The sequence below is a fragment of the Ictalurus punctatus genome, chromosome 8 (genome assembly GCF_001660625.3).
Source record: "Ictalurus punctatus breed USDA103 chromosome 8, Coco_2.0, whole genome shotgun sequence".
In the NCBI taxonomy this organism is placed as follows: Eukaryota; Metazoa; Chordata; class Actinopteri; order Siluriformes; family Ictaluridae; genus Ictalurus; species Ictalurus punctatus.
The window spans coordinates 28,527,175-28,542,479 of NC_030423.2; positions in this window are offsets into that span (position 1 = coordinate 28,527,175).

The window sequence follows — 15,305 nt, forward strand, 5'->3', positions numbered from 1 at the left end:
TCGCTAAGCTGTGAAATAAATTTCCTTTTCTCAGAGCACCATTTATGTGGGCCGTGCTGTAAGGCCGCTTAAATCCCCCAGCATGCCTCTAATTATTTTATGGCTTTGGAGTTTGATGTGTGTGCTTTGAATATGAGGTTGCCGAAGCCCTCAGACACACGAGCACTGGGAGTAAACACTCGTTGGTGAGAGAGGGGAATGAATTAGGAAGACATGCTTTTGCTAAAGCACAGACCCTGTTCTTCGATGTGTGTGTGTGTGTGTGTGTGTGTGTGTGTGTGTGTGTGTGTGTGTGTGTGTGTGTGTGTTTTACTCCATGCCTTATCGCTTCCTTAGCCTTCCTTTTTCCTGCTTAAATCTCCTCAAATCCCTCGCTAGCTAGCGGCTAAAGCTACACGGTATTCATAAAGAAGTCTCCTAGCAACAGAAGAGTTCCTGCTCTTTTCTATCTGAAAGGGACTTTTGGGGCGAGTGCATGAGAGGTGTGTGAAAAGAGAAGACGATGATGAGGATGACGAAGACGGTGGAGACGTCGTCCTGGGGAATTTAGTCACTCTGTGTTTGAGAACGTGTTTGTCTCAGTTTAATAATAATCGTTTCTCTCTGGATGGGAAGACGGAATCATTTCATTGTGAACAAAAAAAAAAAAAAAAAAAATGGACATATGCGAGAGCACGGTGCATTCTGGGATTGCAGGCCATGCGGGGTTTTTTTTGGCAAATCCGAGCAAGTGTTTAGCAGAAGGGAGGATCTGTGACTGTGCGTGCCAGCAATGAAGGGATTAAGCTGAGCATTACAAATGCTTCTGGAGAACCTCCCGTGATATATATTTTTTTTCCAAACCTGTCAGGTTGCCTTCCTTGTCGTCGTGATGTTGAGCAGAACCTTCAGGAGCACCGCTGAATTCCTTCGTGATTCAGCACCAGGCCGTTCTCAGAGCCGCCGTGATCCCCGTGACCCTCACGCTCTTACTCACAAGGGTGTGTAACAACAAAAGATCTGACCCCTGCTTTTTCAAAAAAAAACAAAAAAAAACGCCTCCTCCACATTTAGAAAGTTCTTCCAATTCCCACGTAGCTTCCAGTACTTTCAAGTACCTCGTAATTCCAGCCTGCAACATGTCAGAGCAGCTGGAGCTGTTTATGCTTCTTTCATGGTTGTCATCTATCTTAGGGTTAGGCTAGATCGAGGCCATGGAGTCTCATCAGTCCGGTGAGGAGGAAATATAGCAAGGAATTTTTCCCATGTCAAGGCAAGATTTGCTTCATTAACAGCAACGTTCTGAGATCTTTTCTCACCTGCCTTAAGAAATGCACCAAGGTAGAGAACAGAACAGGGTTCCGTTCAAACAGAAAAGAAAAAAAAAAAAAAACACTGAATATGTGAAAGCACTGGACAAGAGCCCATAACGTCTTCCTGTGTTTTTCAAACCTCCCGATAAGACGCTCGGCAAAGCCGAAAGGGTATGTCCCTAACAACGACGGTGGAGCAAAAGAAATCTGCATCCCTTCAGCTCCCTTCAGCTCAAGAACCGAGATGAAGCGATGATGTGTATAATAAATGCTGATTTTTACATGGAACAGACAATAAGCTTGCACACCAATCACCGGAGAATGGAAGCTAGCCCCAGAGAGGACTCCTCGGAACTCTTCAGAGGAATGTACTTAAAGACCACACTTTACACACAGTCACGAATTCACGTTCGTTTGTTGCTATTTCGCGTCACGTCTAGCTTGATCTCCACCTTTTCAAATCACGCCAGCGCTAAATAAAATAGCGAAATGAAGCTGGGAGCTGAACCGTATTAGTTGGGAGTCCAGTAGAGTTTTATATTGTTCAAATTGACAAAGTATTAAAAAGGGGGGGGGGGGGGGGGGAAGCGATATACTTTCATCTTTTACTGTATGTCATCTTTTTGGCACAAGCATGCTAAAGAGGAAAGGTGTGGAACGTTTGATGTATGAATCTAATTATCAATGTGTCTCCTACAGGTCCTGGGTAACACACACACACACACACACATACACACATCCAACATGCACAAACGGAGCACGGGAGGGTTATTTGGCTCCCACAATGCACTGCTGACACCACAGTCCATCAAAGGCACGGCGGCAAAGAGAGCCAGAGCCCCCCAGCTGAAAAGAACAATTACCACTTCTATCACCTCCTCCAAATTAGCATTCGTTGGCGATATGATTTACTACAAAGACAAGCCATTTCACCCTGCATTCTCCCTCTCTTTCTTCTCTTCTTTTCTCTGTCACTTCTCCGCGGGACCGGGTTAATGTAGTAACATTTGTATTCTCCTCCCGAGCCTCACAGAGAGAAGATGAGGATCTGCTGCTGCAGGTCAGGCCAGCCTTTCTCTTTCTCTTTCTTTCTCATCCTCTGCCCTTTGTAGAGATAAAGGCACCATAATTGCATTTGCATATCGAACAGTGTTGAGCGCCGCAAAGGTCGTGACTCTGGCATCACTTGACTCCGTGGCAAATATGAAAAGCCCCATGAACGTGTGTTCACTCTGGCACCTACAGGTTCAGTTCCATGATTGCAAATGTCTAGAAATGCATGTACAGTGATAAATGGTTGAGGTTAGGGGTGAGGAGCAGGGTTAGAGCTTGTATTTTATTTGGGTGTTTTTAACTGGGCCTGCATGCTTGAGTCTGCACACAGGACCGATTCTGGGCTCGTTTGGGGATGGGGTTCGTCGCAGGTTTGCTCTAATGAGAATAAGATATGTAGCCGTGCAGATAAGCTCGATGTCTGCAAGCACTCTTGCTCCAGTCCTATGAAAGCCTTGTTGATTTATATCTGCTGACTCTAAACACCATTTCCCTAAGATCAGGAAACTTGAAACAGGAAATAACATGATAAGCTGAACCAATCATGTTACACGGCATATAGCATAGACGGCGGATATCTTCAACACCTGATGCGGAGCGCAACATGGTTCAGTTGAAGCAAACCCCAGACTATCGTTTTCAAGAAGACCAGGGGTCATTTCTCTGGACCTTTTCCAGGCTTGAAAAAGGCTGTCACAGTTCTCCAAAAGTACCAAACTCAGACGGCCCTGAGTCTGGAAAAAACTGAAGTCTGAAAATGACCTTTGTTTGATATCTAAAATACACCAGGTGTCCTATTTCTCATGGTAGGATCCAAAGTGTGCTCAGAAGTACCATGTATCGGTCTTCCTTTTGAAGAATCCTACATGAATGTCAACTCAAACTTGGTCTCTTTCCTGAAAGTGCTTGCCATATTTGGTAGGACCAAAGTCAGCATATTTGGGGGAGCTGAGAACTGAGAAAAACTATTCAAATACATTTTTTTTGATTCATTGACCCTTGCTTGCTGTGGTATCAGAGTGCGGTGAAGCTCGCAGCCGCGGTAGCAGAGCACAGACACACATAGGCGATTGGAGGGGAATTAGTGCAGTTATTATTTAAAATATTTAGAAAGGGAAGGAAGGGACTGAAGGGTATGTCGATGGTGGTCTGGTGATCCTTATTCCCAGCTGAAATTGTGCAACAGGACAGAGTTGTGCAGTGTAGGGGTGGGATTCCCGAGTGGGAGAAAAACATCCAAGAGGGGCAGTGACGATGGGCAGCCACGGAGCGATGTCATCCTTATCAGTGTAGTCTTCTGGAAAAAGTCAACAAAAGAGGCACAGAGTCAGCTGTTTTAGCATAAGGAGATCGCTCACCTTGACGCACCCAGCAGGCCCTTTTATACTCTGCCGCTGCCTCTTGGATGGTAGAGAGCCTCTGGTGCAATCAGCGATCACCAGCCGTGTGTGATTTGGACCGCCCCACCTTTCAGCAGCACTGATGCCGTCCAAAACACTAGGGGTGCGGTAAAAGAACTGTCCTTTCAGCACCTCTGGAGCTGTTGAACGAGGAGCGTTTTTCTTCTTCTGGGTGTGGACCTTCGGTCTGATGTCACAAAGAGGAGCAAAACACTTTGGGATCTGCTGTATTATAGGAAAGCCTTTGCATGGTAACTAATTCCACTTTGCATCTGGCTCCACCACACCACGATCCTGTTTTTGTGTCATGACGGATCCAGAGCCGATCCTGGGGACATTGACCGCAAGGCAGGACTACACCCTTGACGGGACACCATGTCAATCACAGAGGCATCACACACTCAAGTAGGCAATCGACTTAGAACCATGTTTTTCAGAAGGTGGGAGGAGACCTGGACCAACATGAACATGGGAGACCATGTAAAACTCACATAGATAGTCGAACAGACCCCAGGATTAAACCCTGGGCTCTGGAGATGTGAAGCAACAGCTCTACTTTCTCTAATCATTAATCTACTTTAAGGCAAGGGTTTTTATTCCTAGTCCTGTGGACCCCCTTCACAGTGAGAGGTTTTTCCCTACTCTCAACACACCTGGGTCACCTCATTAAGAGCTTAATAATTAGGTGATCATTTGGATCAAGTGTGTTTGCAGTGGGGAAAACTTTAAACTGTGCAGAACTGGAGTTAAATATCTATGCAGTAAAGTGTTATCCAGTTCGTCCATCTCGGGGGAAACCTCAAGAGGTCTCTCTATGACCCATAAGTAAAGGGTTTCTTGGCAAGTAGAAAAAAATTTTGCAAGCTATAGCCATCAACCATTCCAAGAACCCTTAAGAAACTGTTTTTCTAAGAGTGTAGGTTTGCCACTTATGTGGAAAAAAAGATGATTAAGCCAAGTATGATCGATTGTCTAATTCCATTTATAGCCTACATCATTTGTTATAGAGCTGCAGGGAAGTTGATTTCACCGTGGTACATCATTCATATTTGTCGGTGCGATTTTTTTTTTTTTTTTTTGATTCTCTTCTGGTGAAAGGACTGACGACGCGGCTATGAACTTTATTCATCTCTGAATGGAAAATGAGAAAGGTCTCACAGGTCACCATAGTAACGCATTTGAAGGAGTAATGACATGTCAAGTTCATGATGATGCTAGTTGAAAAATGCTTGTTTTTTTACACCCATGTACCCTCGGAGCACTGGTGCACTATTGACATCACCAAAGCATGCACTTGGAGGAGGTCCAAAATGTCTAAAAGTGGCCACCAAATTGATTGTCCAGTACTGATGTATGTAGTGCCTTCACCTACTCTTTAGTACCCCAAATCTTGCGGAATGGTGGTACAACAGATAGTGATCAGCCACCTCACAGGTCCAAAGTCCCCAGTTCTCGCCCAAGCTCAGGTTAATGCCAGTATGGAACTCTGTATGTTCTTCCAGTGTCTACATGGATTTCCTCCAGGTTTTATGGTTCTCCAAGCTGGTAGGTTTAATTGGTAGGTAGATTGGTGACCCTTAAGTGTGAATTAGTTTTGTGGATGTGTGTTTACACAGTGACCTTTGATGGCCAGACATCACGTATAGGGTGTATTCCCACAACGCACCCAGTGTTCCCAGGCTTTGGGATCCGCTAAAACCTTGACCAGGATGAAGCATTTACGACAGACGAATGAATGAATGAACTTCTGTAGGGTTTACCTGGTCAAGTTACTAAGTTCTGGTTAACTTGATTAAACTGAGATGATGTCAATCTCTTAAAATGAACAGCAGGACCATTAGTTGCATCATTACCAGTGTGTAATTGGCATGATTTTCTCTAATGGAACGGCGAAATATTTGACAGGCCCTGGCTTTCCATTCACTTCTGAAATATTTTGTTCAGTTATATATAAAACAAAAGCTTTCAAAGCTACACATCTGATTTTACCAGCGCTTCAATCAGACACCCCTCTCTCTCTCTCTCTCATTCTCTGAGGTGTGTTTACATTTAGCTAACTCCCTTGCGTCCCTCCTGTTTCTGTCTCGTCAGAGGACAAAAATGTCAACAAATCTGCCACACCGATTCGCTGCGGATCTCTCGGATCGCCGGTGGCCAGTGAAACAGCAGAAAAGATAAATAATCAGGGAGTTAAATATCCCGCTTTCACGGGTTAAACCTCCGAGAAGAGAAACAGCCTGACTCCACTTTCACTGACCTTTCGCCCAGGCCCTGCGCCAAATCTAATTAAGGAGTGTTTGCCAGAAAATATGCTCAAAATGTGCTCCCAATTACGGCTACTACCTCTCCGCTAAAGCCGAAACTGACTCGGTCCGGAGATGGGGAGTCGTGTGACATATTTATTTTGCATTTATCAAAGCACGCTTTGTGTGTGTGTGTGTCTGTGTGTGTGTGTGTGTGAGAGAGAGATGTATGGGTGTATGTGTATGTGCCATGTCAGGAATCATTGGAGCAATCTGTTCAGGTTGTATATGCTCCCGCCACCACAAAGGTGAAACCGGTGAATTGAGTGATAGATTAAGTTTGTGAGTGTGTGTGTGTGTGTGTTATATGTTCCAGTTTTAATCAGCAGCACGGTGATGTCTGCAGGAAGCCGTGTTGATTAAAACATACTCGAGCAGGAAGTGGGATTATAGTAAATGGGGTTACAGGCTCCCTGTGACGATTTCCATGCAGGTCTCTGATCTCCAAATCAATATGTGTGTGTGTGTGTGTGAGAGAGAGAGAGAGAGAGAGAGAGAGAGAGAGAGAGAGAGAGAGAGAGAGCTTAGCTTCATATGTGGACCACACTGATAAAATGATGGGAATATGTGACAATTATGAAATCGTCTCCATGAAGTTTGTACTCAAGAATTATGGTGACTAAGAATTCCGCACAGTACTGGATACATATATCCATCCATACATTGCTCATCCTACAGGGTCACGGGGAACCTGGAGCCTATCCCAGGGAGCATCTGGCAGAAGGCGGGGTACACCCTGGACGGGGTGCCAATTCATTACCAGACTCAGACTCAATCACATACACGATCACAGACTATAGACACTTTGGACATGCCAATCATCCTACCATGCATGTCTTTGGTCTGGTGGAGCAAGAGGGAGAGCACAGGGAGAACATGTAAGTGCGCACACACACACACAGGGCCGTGGCAGGACTCGGACTCCCAATCCTGGAGATGTGAGGCGAACGTGCTAACCACTAAGCCACCATACACCCCTCTATATATATTTTTTTGCAACCATGGAGGGTTTTCCAAGTTGTACTTGACATATCCTCGGTTCTGATGGTTTCAGACCAACAACATGTTTGGAGCAGGAACTGATCCAGCGTAGACTCCATCTTTCAGCATTTGCAGTGAACAGCTCCAGACTAAGTACAAAATATGGATAATGTTGTAAAGAGCTATAATTCATTCCTGAAAACTGAGCAGTGCAGTAAGATGAACATGACTACACATACATCTGTGATGATAAATAACATTATAACCAAACACAAAGCACACACACACACACACTAACCTGTCCTCCACACCCCGATACACACTCTTGCATGGCTGAAGACAGAGAGAGTGTAATGTTGCATTGAAGGTGGAGCTTCAACAAGCCATTTATCAGCAGAGGCATTCAATTAGAATGGACAGAGAGAGAGAGAGATAGAGAGAGAGAGAGAGAGAGAGAGAGAGAGAGAGAGAGAGAGGAAACGATATGGACTAATATCCGTTAGTATCCGTAACTCAACCATAAAGTCTCTTGCTCTCAGTTCAAAGTACTTTCTTGGCATGATGGTTTACATACACTATTGCCAAAGCATCAAGTCTCTCTCTCTCTCTCTCTCTCTCTCTCTCTCTCTCTCTCTCTCATTGTGTGTGTGTTAAATTGTTTCTTGGTTTTATGTTACATCTTATTATATTTGACAGTCATTTTTTTTTTTCCAGCTTCTTCAGTCTGCATTTTCTATCCCTGATTTTTATTTATTTATTTATTTATTTATTTATTTTTTCAGGCTTTAAGGTAAGTGCTTGTGTTTAAACACGGTGGTCTAGATGCTATTGAAAACCCCCATGACAGATGTTTCTACTCAAGAAAGATCTGGCAACCTTGGATGAGTGAACTACACACGTGGGATTTGAATAAATCTGATTTAACCACCCAGAAATCCACGTAGGCATGTGTGTAACCCAGCTCTGAATACGAGGAACTTTCTCTACGCACATACTGATATCACTTAAGGACTTTTGTTTGGCCCAAGACTTAGAGAACTTACACATGAAAGAGTAAACACATCAGGACCACGGTGTCCATTAAGGAGCAAGGAGAAACCGTCAACTTCATGAGTTCATGAGTTAGAAACTTGACGCAATAACATAATTATCATGCACCATATCAGTAAAATGTATATTACGTAACCTCCATTTTTGCATTTCGATTGTATGAGTGCTGAATGAGGGCAGCTGTGTGTCAAGTACGTCTGTACATACCGACCAGGATGCAGGATTTTCAGCTTTTGACAAAGTTCCTGCCGAGTTCCTCCCACCTCCACACTCCGGCGCCGCCGTTCGCTCGCCCTTGACGCACTCGTTCGCCTGTGCGTTGTCAACAGGATGAGTTAACAAATAGAGAGAGGCGAGAAACAGTGCAGCTGCGTCGAGGAGGGTGAGACAGAGACCGAGAGAGAGAGACCTCCTGCTGTGAGAAAGCCGACGAGGAGTCGTGCTCCTTCTGAGAGACTCTCGCTCGGTGAATAAACGGAGGCCTTTGACTGCTGGAGTAGTTGCAAAGTTATTGAGAAGGGTAAATTACATGAATCCATTCGCTACCTTGTTCAAGGTAAGCAGACGTGCTGATTGGGTCTTCAAGGCTGCCTTTGTTTAGAACCCGTAGCCGAGAGCGAGTGAATGCAGCACTCCAACATAATGTCAAAAAAGAGCTGAGGCTTTTTTTCAAGGTTAATCTATAAAAGATAAAATCGATTTGGAGGAGGAAAGCAAGCGAAGCGCTGACATTATCTGAAAACATTTAGACCAGGCAATCAAATGCTTTTCTTTCCCGTTTATAATTCCTGATCTTTAGCAGCGGTTTATGCAGAATAAGGAGACCTCAAAGATGTAGGTGTAAAGACTTTTGCTTCGACTCATCCAGCATATGCTCCATCTCTCCTTGGAAATGAAAAGCATAAAGTTGTGCACAATTTCCCTCAAATGGAGTCAATCAGAGGATGTTTAGCATCAGCACAAGAATACCGAATACCGTGTTTTTATAAAATGCAGAGTTGATTTGTGAGTGGACATCTCCACTCTGAAATGTTTTGTAACTGAAGGTCATGGTGTAGGAAAAGGCTCATTTTTTGAAGCCATGTTGAACCGAATACTGCCGCAGGCTGACCAAGAATAGCCCTGAATTAAATGACTTCGCATGACAGGTACGGAATTGATAGGCAATGCCACACATGGCAGGATTGGCGAGCAGTCTGGAGTAACTCAGCGGAGGACTTTACAGCAGAACATGTAAAATGGGAGTCTAATAAGGACAATAGAAACAATTACAGAAATTCTAATGCTTTTAATGGTTATACTGGGAAGTGTATTGGTTTTAATGGATAAAACATCTGTATCCACCGTATATGCTACCAATAGAACCCGACACATTAAGAGTAGAGGTCCACAAGGACCATTATGCTATCATAATGGTCCTTGTGGACCTCTACTCTTAATGTGTCGGGTTCTATTGGTGGCATATACGGTGGATACAGATGTATTTCAAAATCTTCCAGTAAGCACCATTGGGGCCATTATCCGCAAGTGGAGGCAACATCACTCCGTCATCAATTTACTAACCCTTGCACAAATAGGGGGTGTAATTACTTACGGATTTCAGCTGGTTCCTTGCCTTACCTTGCCGTGGAGAACTGCTTTTTCTTAGCGTGTTCAATACTTTTTTCCCGTGTCATTCCACTTTACTACACATAACCTTATTTATGGACTTTAATGTTGTGAATTCTTTATATTTGCGGATTTCTTGAGTTAACACCGATGTCTGGTGAAAATTTCACCATATTTTGGAAATATATTTACTGAAACAAAATGTTGACGCGCCCAATTCTTATTTCCCCCCACTGTACATGCCGAATGGAAACCGATACAAACCATTAAATCCTAATAGAATATGGCTCAAAACACTTACGGTATCTCACAAAAGTGAGTACACCCGTCACATCTTTGTAAATATTTGATTATATCTTTTCATGTGACAACACTGAAGAAATGACAGTGTGCTACAATGTAAAGTAGTGAGTGTACAGCTTGTGTAACAGTGTAAATTTGCCGTCCCCTCAGAATAACTCAACACACAGACATTAATGTCTAAACCGCTGGCAACGAAAGTGAGTACACCCCTAAGTGAAAATGTACAAATTGGGCCCAATTAGCCATTTTCCCTCCCCGGTGTCATGTGACTTGTTAGTGTTACAAGGTGTCAGGTGTGAATGGGGAGCAGGTGTGTTAAATTTGGTGTCATCGCTCTCACACTCCCTCATACTGGTCACTGGAAGTTCAACATGGCACCTCATGGGAAATAACTCTCTGAGGATCTGAAAAAAAGAATTGTTGCTCTACATAAAGATGGCCTAGGCTAGAAGAAGATTGCCAAGACCCTGACACTGAGCTGCAGCACGGTGGCCAAGACCATACAGCGGTTTAACAGGACAGGTTCCACTCAGAACACGCCTCGCCATGGTCCACCAAAGAAGTTGAGTGCACGTGCTCAGCATCCGAGCTGCGAATGTTTAATGGGATGTATTCAGAAAGGACATGAAGGATTATAATTGTTTGTGTGTTGTTAACTGAAGCACATTTTGGGCGACTCTTATGAAGATCAGATGAAAAATATGACAAATGAATGCAGGGGGGCGCTAACATCGATCTTGCATACCCCTCAGCAAACGTGCGTTTGTGCCCGTGGTTAGCACCGTGGATGTTTATAATGTAGGGGGGCGGGACACCAGATTTTATACAGCATTTGATTGGACAGAAAAATATTCTGAAGTGCAGAATGACGTCATCAAAATTGTTCATCCGCATCGGTGGACTGCCAATTTTTGAACGCGTATATCTTCTAAATGCGCCTTTTGTCATTGTTTTTTAAGGCAAGCTAGCTTATAGATAACCTGAAAGGGAACATATTTATATTAAAAGCCACTTTTAATTTAAAAAAAAATAAAAAATAAAAAAAACCCTGTTAATGAACCCCCCCCCCCCCCCCCCCCCCCCCCCCCCCCCCCCCCCCCCCCCCCCCCCCCCCCCCCCCCATTTTTTCATTGCATTCGACTCGGCTTCTATTTCGGGAATTTCCAAGACACGACGTCCATGTTGATGTATTTAATTTTTCTTAGATGTGAGAAAAATTGATATGTTCTGAATTTAAAAAAAAATCAAAGAGGAATAAAAACTGGATTAAGCGGTGTTAAAAGACATACGTACTGTACCTTCTCAAAATAGAGGAGGAACTAATAAAACGGCTCGTTTTGTTCCGATCGGTTTGAAGAAAACCATCCCTTATCGAAAGTCAACAATAAACCGACTGAGGAATTTCGAAGATGTCGATCGTCGGGACTAAAGGGACGACGCGGCAAAAATTCACTCGCGTCCAAACGATGACTTGAGTCGAGTAAGCAGTCCTGTATCTATAAACCTCAAGGTTATGAACATTGTTAACTATAAAGCTGGACACGTTACACAGATGAAAACAGTCGCGCGTCCGTCTCGGAGCCAAACCCCTTTCTTTTTGGTGTCACGTCGCGAGACTCAGACAGGAGGCGTGGCCTAAGGTTTGAAAGCAGGACATTAACAGAGATTCGGATCTCTGGGAAACTCGGCGTAGTTGTTCTTGCGCTAATTTCCCAGCTATGCTATTTTTCACGTATTTCAGCATCAATTAAAAGTGAATTAGATGACAGTACGGTACATTTCAGTTCCCTGCGGTACGGACGGTGTAACCGTAGAGGCAGTGTAAAGTCCTGTAGTGGTGTTTAAAGTCTAATTATGCAACTTAAATGAGTTTTAAAAGTACATTATATCCTTTAGGTATGAAAGTAAAGTTTTGTGGGAGTACTCTGACAAGACTTTGTAGCCTGAATGGTACAGTCTAGTAAGTTTTTGCAGACACTTTCAGTTTGATTTTAATATGGATCTTATGAAATGCTTGTAGTGAGTATGCTTGAGTATATAAAGAAGCGAGGACGTCTCGGCTAAGTGCCGTTTAGCATCAGTGGAAACTTCATATGCGTAAGGATTAATCCGTGAAGGCCAGATTCCCTTGCTTTGTCGTGGGACTGTCTGGGTCAGCGGTTCACGCCACACTCTCTTTTTTTTTTACTCCCTCTCTTCCGTCAGTTCTGCGCTGGTGTTTTCAGTGTCAGGGTCTCGATCATAAATAACACACCCCTGTGGCCTGCAGATCTCTGATATATTAGTGCGACCTGTCAACCTCAGTGAGTGTGTGAGATAGAGAGAAATGGACTCGGAGAGAGAGAGAGAGAGAGAGAGACAAAAAAAAAAGAAAGAAAGAAAGAGAGAGAGGAGAGATGTATTAGCAACGGCTGTCAGAATGAAAGAGAGCTTATGTTGAGGCCGGGGAGGGAGGGAGGGTTGGGCGGAGTCCGGGCCGGCCTGATTGATAGCCTCTCTCCGCACATTATAAGGAATGAGTGATCCGCCCGTCATCCATCACTCGGCAAAACGAGAGAAAAAAGAGGAGCGCTGTACGAGGCCCACAGCCAGACCGGAGTAAATCACGCAGGTCTTATTTTCCTGATTGCCTCAGTGACAAGACAGAGCGAGGCTAGGCTAACGCTAAAGCTAACAGCCTCTGCGAGGGAAGCGCAAGGCACGGCCAAAGCGCGTAAATCTCACCCGAATCCAATCAGTCACATGTAGAGGCTAGCACATGGCTGATACCTTTTTAACACCAACACACACACGCACACGCACACATTTGTTAGTGGTTGATGCTAAGCGTTATTCTGCGTATTTTTCGCAGTACAGAGTCTTTATTAGTAATTTAACCGGGCGGTTCGGCTTCATTTCCGCTGTCAGTGTGTCGTCAATTTAAGACCTAAGAGCAACATGCTCAGTCATTAGTTAGCTTCTGCCATGCGGTCGTATTCCAGTTGCCTAGCAAACAACGTTCTCACGACTTTGACTGATGTAAAAATCGAACAAGTGTCATAACACAAAATCCCTATTCCTATTCCTTGTTGAATGTTTTGATTTCTAGCGCGGCGCTGTCGAATACCGCGCCATCACGCCACGCCGTCACTGATTATTTCCCTATACCAGCACAACCCCGAGCGTGAAAATGTGTTAATGTGTTGTGATAAGAGATTTCTGCCGTATCTCACAGTATCTAAAGGCTGATGAGTCTGAGACTGAGTCAACACCGCAGAATCCTTCCACCAAATCCCAGTCTACACATCGCTCCCTCTTTCTCTCTCTCATTCTCTCAAACACACACATCATGTAAATCCCTGTGTTTGATCACTGAGGAGACGCGTCCGGCTTTCACGGGGTCTTTTTGAGAGATGAGTTCCCGTTATACTGGAAAAGAAGCTTTATTTCTTCTCTGTGTTGAGTTTGGGATCAAGAAAGACAGAGAGAAAGAGAGAGAGAAAAAGAGAGAGAGAGAGAGAGAGAAAGGGAGAGAGAGAGATGGAGAGACTTTAATGGGAGGGAAACATAGTAATAGTGGGATCAAAAGAGATTGGACAGAGGAGCTAGCGATAGAAGGAGGTTGAGAAATGGAGAAAGTAAGAAAGAGACAGGGATACTGTTGTAGGAGGGAGGAGTCTAATGAAAGAGAGACAGAAAAGGAAAGGAAGGAAGGAAGTTCAGCACTGAGAGAAGATGGGATATGCAGTGATGGAAAGAAAGAAGAAAAAGAGAAAGAAGGGGATACTGTGGCAGGATTGGGCTGGATGTGATAAGAAGAAAGAAAGAAAGAAAGAAAGAAAGAAAGAAAGAAAGAAAGAAAGAAAGAAAGAAAGAGTAGTGAGGAAAAGAAAAATGTAGAAAGAATGACATAGGGACGGAGAAGTGATGTATGGATGTAACAAAACATTATGAGGGAAGGAAGGCAGATAGTGATGGAGGGAAAGTAAGAAAGAGAGACAGATTCTATGTATTGTGTTTGTCTATGTGTGTGTATGTGTGTATGTGTGTGTGTGTGTTTGTGTGTGTGTGTGTGTGTGTGTGTTGTGTGTGTGTAAAATATAAAATGGTAGGAGGGGCAGCATGCTGTGCTTTTATCTTTTTAACGTCAGAACAGAAACGTCTCTCTGAAGAGCGTCTTTTTGATTCTCTCTCTGCTTCTTTCTTCCTCTAATTACGTTTTTTTGGTTAATGGCATTTTTTGGCAAATGATGAGTCTGGGCAGGCGAGCGAGAGAGAGAGAGAGAGAGAGAGAGAGAGGGTAGAGAGAGAGAGACAGACGGAGAGAGAGACAGAGAGACAGGGTGAGAGAGACAGAGAGAGAGAGAGAGAGAGAGAGAGAGAGGGTAGAGAGAGAGAGACAGAGAGAGAGGGTGAGAGAGAGAGAGAGAGAGAGAGAGAGAGAGAGAGGGTGAGAGAGAGAGAGACAGAGAGAGAGAGTTGGGGTTGAGACAGAGAGAGAGAGAGAGACAGAGAGAGAGAGACAGAGAGAGGGTGAGAGAGAGAGAGACAGAGAGAGATTGACAGAGAGAGAGGGTGTGAGAGAGAGAGACAGAGAGAGAGAGAGACAGAGAGAGAGAGAGAAAGAGAGAGAGAGAGAGAGAGAGAGAGAGAGAGAGGGTGAGAGAAAGAGAGAGACTGAGAGAGAGAGGGTGAGAGAGAGAGAGACAGAGAGAGAGAGACAGAGAGAGAGAGAGAGAGGGAGAGAGAGAGAGAGACTGAGAGAGAGAGGGTGAGAGAGAGAGAGAGAGAGAGAGAGAGAGAGAGAGAGAGAGAGAGAGAGAGAGAGTTCAGAGCAGTGTAATGGGCAAACCCACTAATGAAGTGTGTCTCTGTAAGCCTGTCTGTGTGTGAGCTTGATGTTTATTAGGTGTGTGTGTGTGTGTGTGTGTGTGTGTGTGTGTGTGTGTGTGTGTGTAGGGCCAAGGCTGGGTGTGTAATGTGATTTTAATGTCTATAATGATCCCGTACAGCGGAGATGCCAAGCGTACAGGGGGCGAGAGGAGGAACACAGGTGCGCCTCTGATAGAAATGTAAATTAATAAGCTGCCATTGGTGGTAACTAATCGAGCTGTCTGCGACGAGCCCTCCATTAGCCGCGTCTCCTTTTGTAAAAACGACAGTGCAGTTAAGTGACTGAGTAACCCGTCGGTTAACGCTATTTAACCTTTGCGATTCGAAACGTTCGGTAGAAAAGAATGTCAAACCTCTAATGCATTTGCCGAACGCTAATTACTCCATCTGGTGAATAATAAAGCATCTTTTTTTGTGTGTGTATGTGTGTGTGTGTGCCATGT